At 38.3% G+C, this 18,652-nt stretch overlaps 1 protein-coding gene across 4 annotated transcripts in view; it reads left to right on the forward strand.

The window, feature by feature from the left end:
* The window catches only part of ST6GALNAC3 (ST6 N-acetylgalactosaminide alpha-2,6-sialyltransferase 3), a 523,337-nt gene that overhangs the window by 331,108 nt on the left and 173,577 nt on the right, over positions 1-18,652 (forward strand). The window lies entirely within an intron of this gene.

Here is an 18,652-nt window from a genome sequence, read left to right on the forward strand (position 1 = left end):
CATTTTTCTCCTACTCCTTACATCTCCTATTTCCTCTCTCTGCTCCCTCTTATCCTCTTCATTCTCCCCTATGAATCTACTACCTACCATTTTTTCTTTCTTTTTAGAAAGATAACCAGTATATGGAAGAGAAGTAGATTATTAGTTCATATTTCCAGTTCTTTTTTTTTTTTTTTTATATTTCCAGTTCTGATAAAGAACTGCTGAAGGAAAATATTGAAACCAAATTGCAAAGGTTTTAAGTAATGTGTAAATGGTACCAATTCATATAATACCATGGATAAATTGAGCATTGGCTGTAATTCCAATATTAACAATCAGATTTCCTCAAAATGTATGTCTTTCACTCTTCAATATCATCAAACCTAAAATTTTAACTACATTGGGGTATATGCTTGTGGGGGGAACATTTCTGATATCCGTGGGTGTAATTTGTGTGCTGATAATTATTTTAAAATCTTATCCGGACTAACTCTCCTATTGATAATATAGGCTGAATGTACCATTTTCTAATTCTGATTACTCAAAAAGCACAGCATCTAAGGAAATGCAAGACAGGAATCACCATAATGCTGGCCCTTTCCACAGTTAGAGTTCACAAGAAGAATCCCAATGGTTAGATTTGGATCAGTGTGTCATAAGCTGTCCAAAGAGATAGGCAGGAGAGATAAAGGAGTAGGCATGTAGCACAATTCTATATAAATATGACCATCTCAAAGGGTTTGAAAATTTCTGGTCTCTCATTAGCCCAGAGCAATGCAATTAATTAGATATATTTGGTATTTCATTAGTCATAGTCAGCCCTCAGGGTATCCCCCAGTCATGCCTCTATGCCCTAGAATCATTTGGGGCTATCAGAGAAGAGCTCAGCATGCCGTATGCTCCTGTGTATTTATATCATGTTGGCTTTTGCTGTGAGCTTTCAATGAGACAGCACACTGTCACAGATGTGTGGATTGTATAGCAAGAATCAGGAGAGAATAGCTTTGGAGGATTCATTTTCCTACTGGCTATGATGAGGAAAGCTGTTTGTATGGTGAGGAAAAGCTTTCTTGATAAAATTAATTTGCAGGTATCATTCAGTTGGTAAAGTTACCAAAATAAAAGTAGAAGGGAAAAAAGCCAAATAGATTTTATAATGCTTCCTTCTGTTTTTCTCACCGAGTCTATTCATGTCTGCTTGCATCATGGAGTGCTGCAACCAAACTGAAAAAGACAAACTGTGCTAGTGTTTTAGAAATGAACAGAATGGATGGTTTTGGTAAAATCTGGTTGGATGACAAAAGGTTGTCCAAATGACCTCAAATGACTTGTTATCTGCTCTGTGATTTAGGTTTGTATCCTAACTTCAGCTGTGTGGATTTTATTGTCAAAGGATTTCCCATAGTGATCTAACATTCATTGCCAAATTTCAAAGAAGAATATTTTTTAACTTTTTATAAAGGAAAATGTCAAAATTATAAAGTAGAGAAAGTAGTGGTGTAATGAACCTCTGTATACTCACTGTTTGGGATGAATAATTATTAACTCATGGCCAATATTGTTTCATCCATATCCCTATACATTTTCTCCCTCCCCAAGAGTTATTTTTTTCCCAAGAGTTATTTTGAAGCAAATGCCAGACAACGTATTATTTCATTCATTAACATTTTAGCATGTATCTCTAGAAGATAAAGATTCTTAAAAATAAACACAATGTCATTGTCCTACATAAAACTCAGCAATATTTCTTTAATAACATTTTATTGTTTTCAAATTTCTCCAATAACCCTTTTAATATCTTAAAATTTTAATTCAAATTAGGATTAGCATTAAGAACCACACATTGCTCAAATCAGGATTAATGTGAGGTGTATACATTACAATTAATGGATATGTCTTCATATTTCTCTTAACCTGTATCTTTCCTTCCTCTATATTATTGAAAAGAAAACTAGTGATTTGGCCAACAGAGTATTCCATAATCTAATTGTCCTAATTGTACCCCCTGATGTTTTCCGTTCATTGATATTTCTTATTGAGGCTTTATTGGATTCAGGTCATATTGCTTCTTACCAAGACCATTCGGTGATACTTCTATCAGCAGGAATACTGTCTAGTTTTCTCTTTTTATGTTAGTAATCATTAATGATCATTGTCTAGATCCAATAATTCATTAGAGATTGCAAAATAGTGATATTTCATCATTTTTTCATTTATATCAGCTGAAACTTTATAAGCAGAAACTTACCGTCATTAACTATTTTTTTTTAACCAGAGATAAAGATAGTACCAATCCTTTTTTCTTTATCAAGTCTAAGGCACTGGTTTCCTAGCATCCTCCAAAAGTGACCAGTAAGTTTATTATTATTAATATTTACATATTGACATATTTAACCATATTTGAAATATTTCAACCTATTAGAATTATGCCTTTATGCTCAAAGTGTCCTGTTTGTGCTATTGGACCCTCTTCAAATTAGTTTTAGAGTCCTTTTGATGTTGCCTTTAGTAACTTTGGATAGCATCTTTGATTCCTGTTTTTATAGGATGACTTAGGCTCTTCTTGTACATAGTCTGATGCAAACCTGGGATCCAGACATTTCTCCAAAGATCTTCGCTCCTATTAGTATTTAAGACAGCATAATCTTGGTGCTACAGGTGCTCATTTCTACTAGGTTTGTCTTTGTTTCCTGGTCCTTTCACTGGACACAGCTAGTATAGAAATCATATATACTCTATATTTTGTTCAAAGGTAAAATCATTATGAGTTTGAACTGAAACTTCCAGTTCAGATTCAAGGCTACCAAGTTTTAATTTTACCTCATGTATCTTACAAGTGTTTCTCCTTTTTGCCATATTGGCAATCACAAGTCTAGAGTTTTATCCCACAGCGTACACATAACAATCTTAGAATGACATCACAACCAGCAATATTATTACTGTCAGCATTTTAAGATTATTTTACATCAAAGAAGACATTTTAATGGCAAGCATTCGTGTGGGTCCACACTCACAACGGGTGTGTTGGTTGTATCCTAACAGAAATTTTAAATATTTTTCTCCTGGGGCACCTGGGTGGCTCAGTTGGTTAAGCATCCAACTCTTGATTTCAGCTCAGGTCATGATCTCAAGGTTGTGAGATCAAGCTCCATGTGGGGCTCCATGCTCAGGGAGGAGTCTGCTTGGGATTCTTCTTTTTCTCCTCCTAATTCTCTCTGCCCCCTCCCTACTCATGCACTCTCTCTGTCTCTCAAATAAATAAATATTTTAATAAGATATTTAATAAGTAAATATTTTAAATATTTTAATAAATCATGAAATTAATAAATAATTACACACACACACACACACACACACACACATACATATATACATACTTTTTTTTTTTTCTCCTAAGGGAATAGGAGTATTTCTGGTGGATATACCATTGGTGACATGAGTAAGTAAGGAAAAAAGGACATCCATTTAATTTGACTTTTGCTACTTTGATTGATTTGCCTGAACTTACTAGAACTTTTTAGCAAGTGTTCGTTTTCATCATCAGGTTTTTAATGAAGAAGTTATGTCACCATTATGATGTATTATTTATAGAATTAAAAAAATTGTGTCTCTAGTAGTTCCAATGAACCATGGTAGGAAAATAACTATATGAACTTTTCTCAAATGAGCTCCTAGGTTACATCTTCAAACTGTCAAAATCCTTTTAAGAAGTATAAACCCCTCTCCCATTTAAGGCGAGCACCTTTTCATTTTTTCCAGTGCTTTTCATTGTCTTAAGGAATTCTTCATTGAGGAAGCTTGAAGTAGTAAAAGAAATGTATGTAGTGTTAAATTTCCTAGAATGAACTTAGATCAACTCATAAGCATATTGGAATACTTTTTCAAACCAAATGAAATTTAATTTGCTTTCTTATCAGTTACTGACTAAAATTATTTGGCTTGCCAATTAGAAAGAGTGACCTTGTGGGAACGGCTGAGAGAACAAGAAGAGAAGACAGTTTGTCCTTTCTCCCTTCATCCTCTGGGGCCCAGTTTTCTCTGGAATTTTAGGTCTTTGGACAGCAGCACCTTTATATTTTCACTTAACCAGATATTTTTCTGGGAAATAACCTTCAACAAACCAGAAAGCATTGGAATGAAAGGTCTTATATTCAAAATAATCTGGACCAAAATGGATCTTTCCTCCCCCACCCTTTGAATGATTGGTATGCATAAATAATATTAGCCCAGTGACATTTACACATTTGCATTAATACATCTTAAGACTGAAATACCCTGGAGGTGATATAGGGCTGACAGTGGCACATGGCACCACACTCAACATCTGAAGAATGTGATTAGGTGCCTGGCCAGGTACGGAAGCAAGATGAATGTGAATTCTCCTAGAGAAGCAACAGAGAGCCAATGTGAGATATTCTTTTTACCTATAGGCAGGTGGGCGGTTGCAGCTTGCCTCCCACTTTAGAAATACATTGGCAAATGCAAGCACATTATTTAATTAAGTAATAATTGAGAAAGCTATAGACCCCATTAAAAACGCAAAGCTAATTTAAGGCTGATAAAGGGCCCTGAGCTGCCCTAAATAGGTCTTAATTAGCTGGCACCAATGTGGCTCCGCCTTCAGGGATGGATGAAATTAATGAAAGCTAGCAGCAAATAGATCAATGTTTCAAGATGTTACTGCCTCAGGTACAGAGGATGAGAAGGGAGGGAGTTCCTTTTAAGGATCATTTAGGAAATTGGGTGCACAAAAGTCACTTTCAGAAGACACTGTCAACATGGCAAACTGATTCATAAATATCAAGATGGCTGCATGTTTAATATTTGCCAGCATGCTCCATCCATTCCCCCTCCATGCTAAGGAGGGAAAAAGAAATCAGTGAAGCGTCATTTCTCACTGCCTTCTGTTGGAGACAGGTTTGTCATCTGGCATGTTTTTAAGTACAGCCTGGGTTTTGCTATTTCAGCTTGGCCATTTTGAAAGTTTCTTATGCTGCCATGTGATCGACTTTAAGGATTAAGTTGGCTCATGTCCCGTAGGTCTGCAAATCCTTTATGGTTTCTAGAGTTAGAAGAAGTTTCAAGCCTCCTCAGCCTGAGAATTTGGGAACTCTCTGAGAGGCCCCTCTGTTGGGTTACAAGGCAGATAAGCTGCCTCAACAAAAGGACGGCAGCAAGGCACAGGGGCAAAAACCCAACCAAAATAGAACAAAACTCTGCACCAGAGTCAGCCTCAAGGCACATTTTGAAATGCGCCTAACTTACCCAAACTAGGACTATTATTCTATCTGGACCCTGCAAACAGAGATGTTTAGTTCTTTGGAACTCAGAATAGAGGCAGAACTCTAGGAAATCCTGGAACAACAGAAAATAGTTAAAGTGGAGAAATTCTTGGGTTGAAAGGCAGGACAGAGTATTAAAAACAGTGTTTTCCTTTTCCTTTTTTTTTTTTTTTTCCCTATTTGAAGATGGTCTTTGCAAATATGGCATCTCAGCACTTTTTCAAGAGCAACGTTGACACACCTCTGTTAAAATGAATTAATGTTCCCATCCCAGCTGATATATTTGGCAGGAACAAGAAGTTCACACAGCCGTCATGGGCAGACCCATAGGACTCCTGAGTCAAAAAGCATACTGAGGCATCTAGGGCTGGGTTTTCATGCTAACAAGCACTGGGAAACAAGGGACTTCGTTTTTTCCCATTATTCATGATGGCATCGAATGACCTACATTCGGCCTTCCTCTATAATACACACGGGCTGGAAATTAAAAACTCAATAAAAAAGAGGGAAGAATCTATTTTAATAATGGGAGAAGGGAAGGGATGTCTATAATTTATCAAGCTATCAGTACCAACCTGCCACGTGCTTAAAAACATACACATGTGTGCACGCACACCCACCGGGTTAAAGACCATGATGCATTTGACAGGACAGCTTAGTTGAGGATTAATAGAAGAGAAACCCAGCTAAGATTCAGTGACCACATTTTTAAAAGGAAAGCTGTTCTGACTACTGGTAGTTGTAGAAATCAAGACTTGGAACCAGTCTACCTCGGGAAATAAGTCCTCCTGGGCCTTAGGATATGAGTTGACAGCCTAGCTAGATGCATAGCTAGATTATACTGTATAGAAAGAAGTCCCGACAGACACTTAACGCTGAATGACAGACACTTATGCTGAACGTTCCCTCAGCATGAAGGCTTTTGAAGGCCACAAAGAGTGTGAAACTCAAAGACAAATAGGCCTTAAATTAGAAGCCTCATTAGAATATATCTACACTTTTAAACTTTGCAAAGGCTTTGAAGATTTTTAACTTCTGTCTGTTTGTTCATTTACAGTCAGGGGATGCATCTCTTAAACTGGTTTACTTCCTTCCTTCCTTCTGTATTTTGGATTTTTGCTCTCCTTTTGATTTTTAATTTCAGCCATCCCCATCTCTCTTCAAGGTGAGGATAAAATCAAGAAAATGAAGAATGGTTTATACACTTGCCCATAAGAAAACGTATGAACCAGGAGCAGTCTCTTTCCTTTCTCCTCAATGGTTGCATGGCCTTGACTTCTAAGTCAAAGTTGGTTGTTTTGAGACTTTTCATGCTCTATTGGATCCATCTGGATTACTAGATTTTTAATTGCTCAGACAACCATTTCAAAGGAATGATCGTATCTGAGATGTTGTAGGGGCTCTACAAGTGTCTGCTGAAATTGAATTTTTTGCTTCTCTGAAAACAAAAATGAGAGACCTCTTATCGGGTGTGGTATTATTGACCTTCTAAATGGACTTCCCTCCTTGGCTCTTTGTCTCACTAAAGAATGGGTCTTCTAGATCAATACAATACTTTTCTTTCTCTCTTTCTTTTTTAACATAGTACTTTTGAACTTTAAGGTGCATATAGTCACCTGCTGATTCAGGTGAGAATGGAGGCTGATAATTTACATTTTGAACAAGTTTCCAGGCCAGGCCACTACTGTTAACCTGCAGATCTTGCTTCCAATTGTGCTACTTTGGATCACTTTGATTGAAGGGACAAGACAACATTACATTGTTCCTTGAGCCAGGGAAATACGTAGGTGAAGGATAGCTATTTTCCCAGATAGCTTGGTAAGCTGCTTATAGCTGAATCCCAGTTTTGTGACTGCTTTGTTCCTGGCCGATTAAGCATGGCGCCCATCTTAAGCTGCACCTTAATCTTAAGAATTCAGCAAGAATTATTTATCTGACCTCATTGGGTTTATTTGTCCATTTCCCTCACTGATGACACACTTCTTAAGGACAGGGACTGTGCACATCTCCATTTTATTCTCCGACCTACCATAGTAGGTGGTTTGCCACCAAAATACCAGAGGAGTTGTTTTCACTCACCTTCTTTCAGCCAAATGGCCCACAAATATTTCAGGCTTCCTTGAAATGACCTCAGCAAATAACTCATTTTCTTTCTTTTGTCATCAGCACTACCACTGGTCCAGGCTGGGGCCTTCTTTGCCCCTCACATGGTAACTGCTAACACAGCCTTGACTCTGTGGCTTGACAGAGATTGTTGCCTCTGCCTACATCATACTTCCTCCCATCACCGTGCACACAAGTGCATCCTTCATGAGCAAATCAAATGTTACCTCTTCCGTGCAGCCTTTTACAGTATCTCTAATTAGAACTTATATTACCTCCTCTGAAAATCCAGAGCATTTGGACTTTAAAAATGGAAGTCACCACTGTTTACCATGCATTATCACCATTAATGTCCGATCTCTTCAGGTAGTCTGTAAACTCTTTGAGGGAATATCAGCTCTTTTAAAGTTGTTTCCCTAGCCCCTGATACAATGTTTGACTCTAATAGGTATTCAGTAAACATCTGATGGGCAAATGAATAAACAGATGAGCAAATGAGTGAAAAAAATAATATTGGATAGTTTTTTTTTTTTTTAAGTTTATAAGTCTCGTTGCCACTCGTTGAAATGCTTGTGAATTTCCAAACACTTTCCTTCAGTATATAGGGGTCACTGTAAAACGAATGAGGCAAGTTCTAGGATTGTCTTTTGATAGAAAAGTTTCCACAGTTCTAGTCAGACAAACCACCCCTTGCTTTACCTTACCCAAAGGTTGGCAAATCTATTACCTTCTCTAGGGACTTTGTGACTGGGCACTGGGTTTTTAATAAGTCACTGACAGAGCCATTCTTCAAATACAGGTTTCCATTTTAGTTTCATGTCAATGGCAAAGCAGGTTGTGAGACTTCACTCACAATTCCGTTAGCTGTCAGTTGCCTGGTGAAAAAACAGTTGCTAATACCCAAACCCAAGGTTATGCTCTCGGGCTCTAGGAAGCAAATACAACAACCATCCCAGAAGGCAGAGAACAAAAGACCCAAGTAAAGGAGAACTGATCACTACCCAGCTTTATCTTCTAATTATCTCCCATAGAACATTTTTTTCTTTGATAACAAAGAAAGCGAATTGCCTTCGTGAAAATTCTTTTTACAAACGTCATGATGCACATAAAAGAAAAAAAAAAAAGACAGTAGCAGTATCTTCCAACCCACTGCATAAATGGTTGGTGAATTTGTACATGGATTTGGAGGAAAATTAATGAAAGTGTTTTGACATAATTTAGATCTTGTCACTTTTCCACTCAAAAACTTGGGATAGCTTCCTGTTTCCCTTAGAGTAAAGCCACAAGTTTTTCCAGTGATTTATCATTACTTTCAGGGTGATCTGGTCCCTTGTTGCCTCACTGATTTTCATTTATTAAACTTCCCTCGTGCACACTCTGCTCCAGGCTCACAGACTTCCTAGCTGCACTTCAAACGTAGTAGGCATGCTCCCTCCTTCAGCCTCTGCTTTAGCCTTCTGCTGGACCTCCCTTCCTCCCCACATCATGCATGATTCACTTCATCATCTCCTATCAAGGCTTTGCTCATTCGTCTCCTACTCAATACATCTAACATGATGTCACTTAAGATTGAAATTCCACTTCCCATAACCAACATTCCTACTTGTCCTTACCTTGTTCCAATTCCCGTCCCCCACCCCGTAGCATTGTTTCTCTTCTAACTAACATTCTGTGTAATAAGCTTCTTTTATTTTGTTTGTTGTTTGTCTGACGCTCCCATAAGATATACATTTCTTAAGCCTGGGATGGTTGTCTGTTTTTGTCATTGATAAATCCCAAAACACCTAGGATAGTGTATGGCAGCGAATACACATTTAATTATGTGCTAGATGAATAACCAAGAGAATGGGAAAACAATTAAATAAATAAAAGATTGAGGCAAACTTGCAAAATTTGTCTCAAGGGCCTACCAAAGGAGCTTAAGAAGAAGAAAATACATATGTTCAGAAACTATGCAATTAAGGTAGGAGGAAGGCAATTTGTTGTTCTACAAATGGTTGGTAGGATGATGACTCTCTATTCAAAGTGATCATTATGTCACTCAAGGAATGGTCTGACTTGTTTTTTATTAGTTAGCACATGGTCCAGTTATTTAAACAGAATTGACCAAATTAGCTCATTTCTTTAGTACACAGCAGAATCAGCAATGCTTCGACTCTCACTTGGTTTAGCAGAAAGATGGGTCCTAAATGTGGGCCAACATCAGAATCACCCAGAGGGCTGGTTAAAACAGGTTGGTAGACCCATCCTGAGAGTTTCTTGAGTTGTTGTTTTGAGGGGCAAGGCCATAGATTTTGTGTTTCTAACACATTCCCAGGTAATACCATTGCTGTTCTCCTAGGACAACACTTTGAGAATAACTGTGGTAGGGAAGGACCCTAAGATATCAGGAATTATATTCAATTCTTTTGAAAACATTTGGTCCTATAATCTTTATACTACTAGTGTGGAATTATGTGAACACCTAAAGTTATTTTTATTATGATATTTTTAATGGTGAGAATTTTTTAATCTCCTGGAAAAATCCAACTACAACTCTGTCGTTTTATTTTTCACTTTCTTAAGATCTTGCTCCTCTGTAATCATGCCAGATGGTGCTGCTCATTAGCTTATGAGGAAAGGATGCTTTATCATTCTAGACAGAAAGACAAATCATTCTGTTCTCTGACTTTGAGTCAAGAATCAACATTTGGGTGTATGCTCAACCTACTATTTGCTTTACAATTTTGCTCATTAGGTATTTATTACCCCGACAATATATGAGCTAGTCATTATCCCTCTGTCAAGTATTTCTTTCAAATTATATTCATTTAAAGTTCATATCAGCACTGTTTGACAACTGCCATCCTCACAGCATTACCTCCACTAATATGTAATTTCTCTTTTGCCCAAATTATCTGGGTGAGGTGGTTATCTAGGAAATATATCCATAAAATTAAGATACTGGATAATATTCCATTCTCTGACTTACTATGTTCTAAATGGATAAGTGGGGCAATTGATATTGCTGATTTATGAAAAACAATAAAACTTGAGGGAGAAGTAACATTATGACCAAAATCATTGTATTCTTTTCATTTATTGTACGCTTTTCTCATGAAGAAAGCAGGGTGAGGAAAGCATATGATTTAAAGAAAAGTGCTAAAAAAATAAATAAAATGAAACCTCAGGTATTTTGTGAGACCCTGGCAAGGTGGGTGGGGACCCTCTTACCATGTGAAGTGGAGAACTAGTTAGAATTCAAGATCTAAAAAAATTAATATGTTTGAGATATTAAATTTTTGAAGGAAAAAATTTATAATTTTCACTAAAATGATAATTAAAATTATTATTAGAGAACTCTTGCAAAGACATATGATAGGCACATGTGTGACAGTTTCCTGGTATGAACAGTTTCTTATCCCCAAGAATGCTTCCCTATTCCATGGCAATATTGAATATGTCAAATTTTCTTGCACTTTGCTGAGTGGAGAGTAGGAAAAAGAGAAGGGAATATAGTCGAAGACTTCTGGGAGGGGTTGCCAATCTGTCTTAATTCTAGTTGAGAGTAGATATTTGACCATTGAATACCTACCTTCTTTTTTAAGACCTAAGTCTTTCTTAACTAAGATGCTAATATCCTTGTGATGAAACGAGTATTCCACAGCCCATGTGTATCAGCGTGGAGGGGCAAGAGCTCTGAAAGTAAATGCAAAACAAAACAAGATTGCTGCTTCAAGGTGACCTTTTCACTACCTATTCTGTATTTCTATTGTGTTATGTAGTCCTTAACAAATATAGTCATGTTTACTTAGGAGGGCATTATATCTTTTTCCATGGATGGAGCAAATTTCACTTATGTTTTTTCAGTTATAATTAACTTGCCCTTTCCGTCCTCTTTTGTCTTTACTTTGCTCACAACTCATCTGATAGTTCACCGTCCCACCTTGATCAGAAGATAAGATGCTTCCAAAGACTGAACCATTGGCAACTTTGTCACCTGGAAAGAATTACATAAAATATGTTAAAAACAGAAATGACTGTGTAACTGGTTCATCATATTTTCCTTAGCAGGTGGATTCTTGGTGGGCAGAGAGTGTGTTTCTGGTGGTTTTGCTGCCAAGCACATTGAGGGTGTTCAGCAAATATTAAATAATAAGAAGAATTTCCTAATTAAGATGAACATTTTTCTATATTAAGCAGATGGTGCTCAATAGGAGTAGCCCATTATTTACAAGTATGACACAAGGTGCTGGCAATTGTCTAGGAAACATGGCTCTCACTTCAGATGCTGATTATATGTTAAAGCAAACTTTTGTGACAAACAGCTTGATCAATATTAGTTAATGTTTGTGATAAAAACTGTGAATGGGGTGGACTTTGTGTGTGTATGTCTATAATTCTTCTGTTTTGATTATTAATATTGACTTCAACCATAAGAGTACTTCTTGCTATTTGCCGCAAGGGATGCTTTGGCAAATCAGTGTATGTGTGACTTTATCCCATAGGCTCACCATTTGATTTGCTTGATTTCTAAAGAAATTTTTCTTTCAAGTCCTTTGAGTATCCCTTTATGGTTTCTAAAACTAGATGTGAACACCTCCGTGGTATTTTCAATGCTTATATTAGTAGCTGAAACCTCAGTGGAACTAAGGAGAGCTAATTAGGCATTCCCAAAATACACATCATTTTATGATTTTGCAGATCACCCCGATGGAAATAACAGTCTAATTTCGTCAAGTCATGTAAATTATAGTGAGAGGGATGATGAGAGTAGGCAATTCTCAGTTCTTTGGAGAAGTTAATTTTGTTGTCAGCACACACACATCTCCAAAAATCACAAACCACAGGCAGAACTTTCTAGCACAAGTGAGATTTGGTGATCATATACTATTTCCATTTCTAACGTCTGCCTTCTATAAAGGGTCTATGCAAATAGGGGCTTTCAAGGATGTAAAACTGGCAGCTTCCTCTACTAGGAGCTTCGGGAGCAGCTGCCATGCTTTCTCATAAAGGATTGAAAACATCCTGTTTACTAACATACACCCACACGCCCTCACCCACTACACTCACATCAAGCCATTCTGTTCCGGCAGAGTTTTTATTTTGGTTTGAGATAGGCAGCGCAGACATGCTCAAGTCTTTTACAAACATTTCATTCATTCTTTGAGCACGTATTCCCCGGGTGCTAACTAAGTGTCAGACATTGCCCTAGACATGAGGAATACACCAATATTTGAAACCTACTCTCTAGTTTTATTGGGAGCTCATCAGAGATTCAGGCATGTGTTGGCAGGTTCTTTGCATCCGGTCTCACCTCCTTATTTTTAATATTTATAAATCATGCTCATCAGGCTGTCAGTAGGTAGGAAATGAAAGTAGCTGCGAAGCCCTGCCAAGACAGAACAAATCCCAGAGCGAGCTAAAAATATGTTGACCACAAGGATGTGCGGCAAACCAAGATGTGTTCTCGAAGCAGCAAAAATTACTGTTGTGCCAAAGTCCAAGCTTTACCTCGTTGTCAGACAATCAGTGGGCTAGAGATTTCACCTGCGCTCTCCACAAGCCCTGTTAAGAAATAATGACCGTGTGCTTTCTACAAGCCTGGAGTCTGCCCAGAGCATGAGCTCATAAATATGTTAGCTGAAGTAGGGCTTATGATAATATAGAAGATGAATCATCTTCCTATTTTGAAAAGCATGCATTCTAGAACTCCGTACATCTTAGAGTCCTCCCAGAGACCTCTATGTTTTTTTTTTTTCCTCTCTCATTGTCTTTAGGTCTTGATTCAAATGTTGCCTCACCAGAGAGAGGCCTTCCTTGAAGATATTGTCAGCTTGCCCCCCGCCCCCACGACCTGCTCACTGATCTTTATTGTCCTTTCAGTCACGTACCATGGCCTGACACATCATGCGTTTGCTCTTGTCCATCTTACCCCACCCCCACCCCACCTGACTATAGGCTTAGGAGGACTGCATATTACCCAGGGCTGAATCTCTGCCCCCTCAAGTAGCACCTGGCACATAAGTGACATTCACTCCCCAATTGCTGAAATGGATGGCATGAGTCTGTTTGGAGTTGTTAGTTTTGTGATTCAAGAAGTGTCATTGGTCAAGAACTTTTAGGGTTGAACTGGAACTTAGAAATCTCTATCCTACTCTGTCCCAACATTTTTTCATGCCAACATTCCTTTGTTCAATATTACCCCTGCGGGCTTTATGCTTTGAAAAACATGGTCCACAAAGAAACAAATTTGTTAAGTAGTATTCATTTTCTTCCATCTACGAAAATTTGAAATAAATATAACTGCCATCTGGAATTCCGATAACCAAAGGTGATCTAGTTCCAGCCAAAAAATAAAAAAAGTGAATATGTCAATAAGACTTTTAATTGGATATATCAGTGACATTTGACATTTCAAAATTTTATACATGGCTCAATAATCTCTATTGCCACTTTCGTGGTCGCCTTGAGCAGAGATGCCATTGAGAAAATTTCAAAACGAGCCCAACATGCATCTCATGGATGGGAAACATAAGACCAACTAGATTTAATGACTTTCCCAAGGTCACACCTCTTGTCGTAGTGGAGCTTCAAATCCAAAGGCCTTCTGAATCCTACACTAGTGCCATGTTCACTGGCCCACGTGGTTTCCTCACCATTGAACTGAGCACCAGCTGCAGCAGTGTTTCCTCAAATGTGTTCTGTGGACCACCTATTTCAGAGTCTTCTGGAATGTAAAATAAAAACAGCTCCTCGCCCCTATAGATTAATATCTCTGGGAATAGAACCTGGGGCTCTGCATTTTAATCAGTTCCTCAGGTGTGTCTTGTATCTTACCAGTGTTTTGAGGACAAGCTGCCTATTGTGTGCCAGGATTCTTGATTCTCCTCCATTGAATGGAAAAATTAATATTCAAATTTTATCACCAAATTATATGAACACCTTGACCAATAACTTTTCTCGGGGAGGGCCCCTGGGCCATGTTAAAATATGTTTTGTTTTACCACAAATTAGATAATGAGCTATGAGCTACTTTGAAGTTTTGGGTTTCAGCCTGACTAGTTCATTAATTTCTTCTGTGAACCTTGGAGAACGCAAGGTGCCCGGGATTCAGACATACTGGGACAGCCCTAATGAAGTGGGGGGATGCATAATGAGGTTGATTTCAGAGGGCTACTGGGGGCTTGTGATGCTTCTGTATGAGGCCTCAAGACTAAGGAACACAACCAGCTAAGGCCAGGAGTTTTCTATGCCACATCTCTAAGTCTCTTTTCACACTCCCGAATGCCTTTCCATGTCCACCAAATAGTCTCAGACTTCACCAAAAGAATAACGAGGGCATCTGCCATCTCCTCGAGGTAGTGGTTAAAACTGAAAACTTTGTTAGATGTTACTATTATTGTTTCTGCCGTTTTTAGTTTGCAGAACTCGTAATGACTGTCGTGGTGATCATTGTCCAGTCGCATCACCCTTTGCCTTTGTTCTAAATCATGTCTCCCACTCTTCGTCATCTTTGAGGATGAATCATGCAGTTCATCAGCATTTTCCTTCTTGACATGCAACCCTGAGACAGAGCAATTCAAAAAATTTCCCAGAAATGGCTTTTGTGGGCTGTTAATTTAATTCTCTGAATCGTGAAAACTGTGTAAGACATTTTTCAAAGGTTAGGCTACTGAATATTTCATATCATGGAAACCGACTTAAGAAAGATTGGCTACTTAAGGCCACAAAAAAGGAGGAGAAAATATACTTGAGAAAACCTTATAAACTAGAACTTCTCATAAGAATATTAATATATTATTTTTCTTCATTTTGAAATATCCTCAGGCATGTGTTGAATGAGCTGACTTCATGGTTGTAGTTTTGTTGTTCTTTCCATGTTGCTTTGCAATTCTCCCTGTGGCCATCATATTGATTTGAACACTGTGGTCATCATTCTAGGAAAATGAAGGCATTAATAACTGGGTCTCTATGGACAGATTGTAATAGAAAGCCTTATAAATAATTGCCCACTAATGGGAAAATTGAAAATATGCACTGTATTATAATGGTCATAATGCAATCATTAAAATTACAATTATGTGACAATGAAAGAACTCATTATGCATTAGTTTATCTTTACATAATGTTAATAGCTAATGAAAGTGTGACAATTACATCTAATTAAGCTTAACAACATTTCTGCACTTCTTGTAAATGGACTATATTTTGCTCGAAACAGTGTATGTGGAGACATTACAAGGCCCATCTCTGTTAGGAGTTTTGAAATGTAACCATCCATCCTGCTAGAAACCATAACTTAGAGCTTCTTGTTAGATGAACTGGAAATGCGACCTCTGACCAAGGGTAGCTTTATAGAAAGGTTTCTTGGGTTGTGTCATTCATGTGGTGAAAATACCCGTTAGCGTTTCTCCTCCCGCAAATTCGTGTGTGTCTGTGTGCTCCATTCATTTATGTTTTGTCTATAACAATAGGGTTATACTAACATCTCAAGTCAAGGGATGTCCAGCTGGATTTGTCTTATGATACTGGATGGGGTTGGATGTGTTAGTACCTTGCCCTAGATGATCCTATATTCTATTGCGTGTTTTACATCAACTCTGTGTGCTTCATTTTCTCGCATGTAAAGCCGGGGTGAAAGTAATAATAATTGCCTTCTGCACTTTTGTTGGAATTAACATTTCTTTATAAATTTAGCTTATAAGTTTGTAACATATAACGTGTAGCCAGGGCCTGGCACGTGGTATTAGTAAACATTAGGTACTATGATTTATTTTCCAGCCATTTTCTAATATCAAGAGAACGATTCCAAGCCTAGTGTCACGTTTCCTTCGCTGACGTTTTATTGTATATTCAGGCAATCATTTAGACTTTTGTTTTTCCCTTCTTAAAAAAAAAAAAGTTTTTATATGTGTCATATTGAAAACAGCCTTGGACCCTCAGTAAGAGATCAGCATGTTCTCCTGATTTTTGAAACGGTAGGCATTGGCTAAGTCGCCAGGCCTTCCAACTGTTCAGGTTTTACTTTCAGAATGATGGATTATGGGTTCCTTCCAGACCCTTGGCCACTGTCCTCAGTCTTGGATCATTAGGAAGCATAGACTATGGAAGGAAGTTCAAGTAGAACTTGGCAGAGCCATCCATGGCTACTGTACTTCCAAGAAGCTATGACACTGGCCCGCTTTTCTTTTTCTTTCTTTCTTTCTTTCTTTCTTTCTTTCTTTCTTTCTTTCTTTCTTTCTTCTTTCTTTTTCTTTCTTTGTTCTTTCTTTCTTTCTTCTTCTTTCTTTCTTCTTTCTCTTTTTTCTTTCTTTCTTTCCTTTCTTTCTCTGTTCCCTTTGTATGTTAAGCACAAAGGAAACATTCATTCCCTGAGAGGACCCATCCAGCTGCACATTGTCAACCATCACTGTTATGTGTTATCTCAATCTCTGATATCACTTCTAACCTTTGTTCCCTTAAACTCCATTAGCTATTAGGTATTTCCTTTGTGACACTGAACCTGTCTTAAAACTTGGCTCGTTTTTCCAATCCAAACTCTGATTGTATTACCAAATCCTTAGTTACTTGCTTCATAGTATTGATTACATGATCGTATGCCTTATTTTTATTTCAACACTCTCATCATCTGATGTCTAGACCATTAAAATCTTCTCCATCTCTTCTCTCTGTTTCCTGTCTTTAGCCCTTTAATCCACATTTTTGTATTTGCGGCAGAGGAATCATACTGAAGCATGTTTGCATTTCCTTCGCCTACCCACAAATCTTTGATGGCTCCTCATTGCCTATAGTGTCTTTCATCTGGCATTTTTGTCCTGAGAACTTTGCCCTACCGTCCTTCCGACTCCGCCACCAGCTAGTTTTTACAGATACTCTCTAGCCCAAACAAATGAGTCTCCATTAGCCCACGACACACTCTGAGCTTCATATCGTTGTTGGCCCTGTTTCCCCAGCTGAAATGTTCTTGCTTTTGTATTCTTGTCATATAAATCTGTGTAGGCACAGCTCGAGAGTCAGTTCTTTCATGCAACTGTCCCTAACAGCCCTATTTATCTTTCTTTCCTATGAATTCCTCAGGCATTTATTTTGCCTGCTGTATCTTGCACTCCATTCAGGCCGCCCTGGCTATCTCTTATCCTTTATGTACGGGTCTGGCTGGCCAACGAGATTGGTGAGGTCGGAAGCCCCTCAAGGTTGTCTTACATTCCTCTGCGCCGAGTGCTAGGTGTCTATCGGTCCTCAGCAAATATTTGTTGATGAGAATGTCCATTTTGTAAGCACATGGAGACGATACTCAAAAGCCTTCTTGCGGCCACTGGAATCTGCCTGGAGCTAATTTCATACTTAGAACTAATGTTTTCTGAGCCTCCTTCTTATAGGAGTCTTGTAAAATCTCTTGGTAGAATTAAGCACAATCCTCTCTGCCCTGGATCCCAAGACCTTCTCCTGGGGTGGGGGGGGGGGGAGTATCCTTTTAGCCGAGAATGTGAGAGAGAAGACAGGCATGCAGGGATTAGCCTCAGAGCCCTGGCAGTCCCATCTTCTGCTGAAGGCAGCTATCTGAACCTCCCATTCAGGAAGAGTCCCTAACTTACCTGGTCTTTCAAAGAGCTGGTGCTGGGTCATCTCATAGCAGATGACACTTAGCAACCACCAGAAATAAAAGCAGTGAACAAGGAGAATTCTTGCCTCGAGTTTGTTACTAACAAACTCGGTAACCTTGGTCAGGTCACTTCCCACCAGGTTCAGGCTTTATTTCCTGCACTCAAAAATGGTTGAAGAACTCTGACACTAAAATCTGATGATTTTTATAGTTTTAACCAGAAGCTAGATAGATCCAAATAAAATGACCATTGTTATTTTGGTGAAAAAATAAAATTCAAGACAAATCTTCCTGATTTCTTTGTAGCTCCCCATCTCTTAGGGCACCAACACATCACAGATTCTCTCCTTTTCCTCCGTCCATGTCTGTGTCTGTCTCTCTGTGTCTGTGTCTCTCTGCTCTCTCTCTCATTCACTCTCTCTCTCTCTCTCACACACACACACACACACACAATTCTCTATCAAAACCCTTTTTTTCCCAGCAGGCTCTTGCATGCTGGGTTCTCCTCTCCACAGAAAGAGCTGCCAATGAAGTAAGACACGGGAATAGGATAAGAAGCCGAATCCCTTTTAGGAATGGCTCGTTTTATACGCTGAAAAAAAATTCTGGCTGAAATTGTAGCTAAGTTGCCTTCATTAATTTTTTTAATCTTTTATAACGCCGAATGATTTACTTTTTTTTTTTTGAGTTAGGGATTTAA

This window comes from Canis aureus, chromosome 8 (genome assembly GCF_053574225.1).
Source record: "Canis aureus isolate CA01 chromosome 8, VMU_Caureus_v.1.0, whole genome shotgun sequence".
Taxonomy (NCBI): Eukaryota; Metazoa; Chordata; class Mammalia; order Carnivora; family Canidae; genus Canis; species Canis aureus.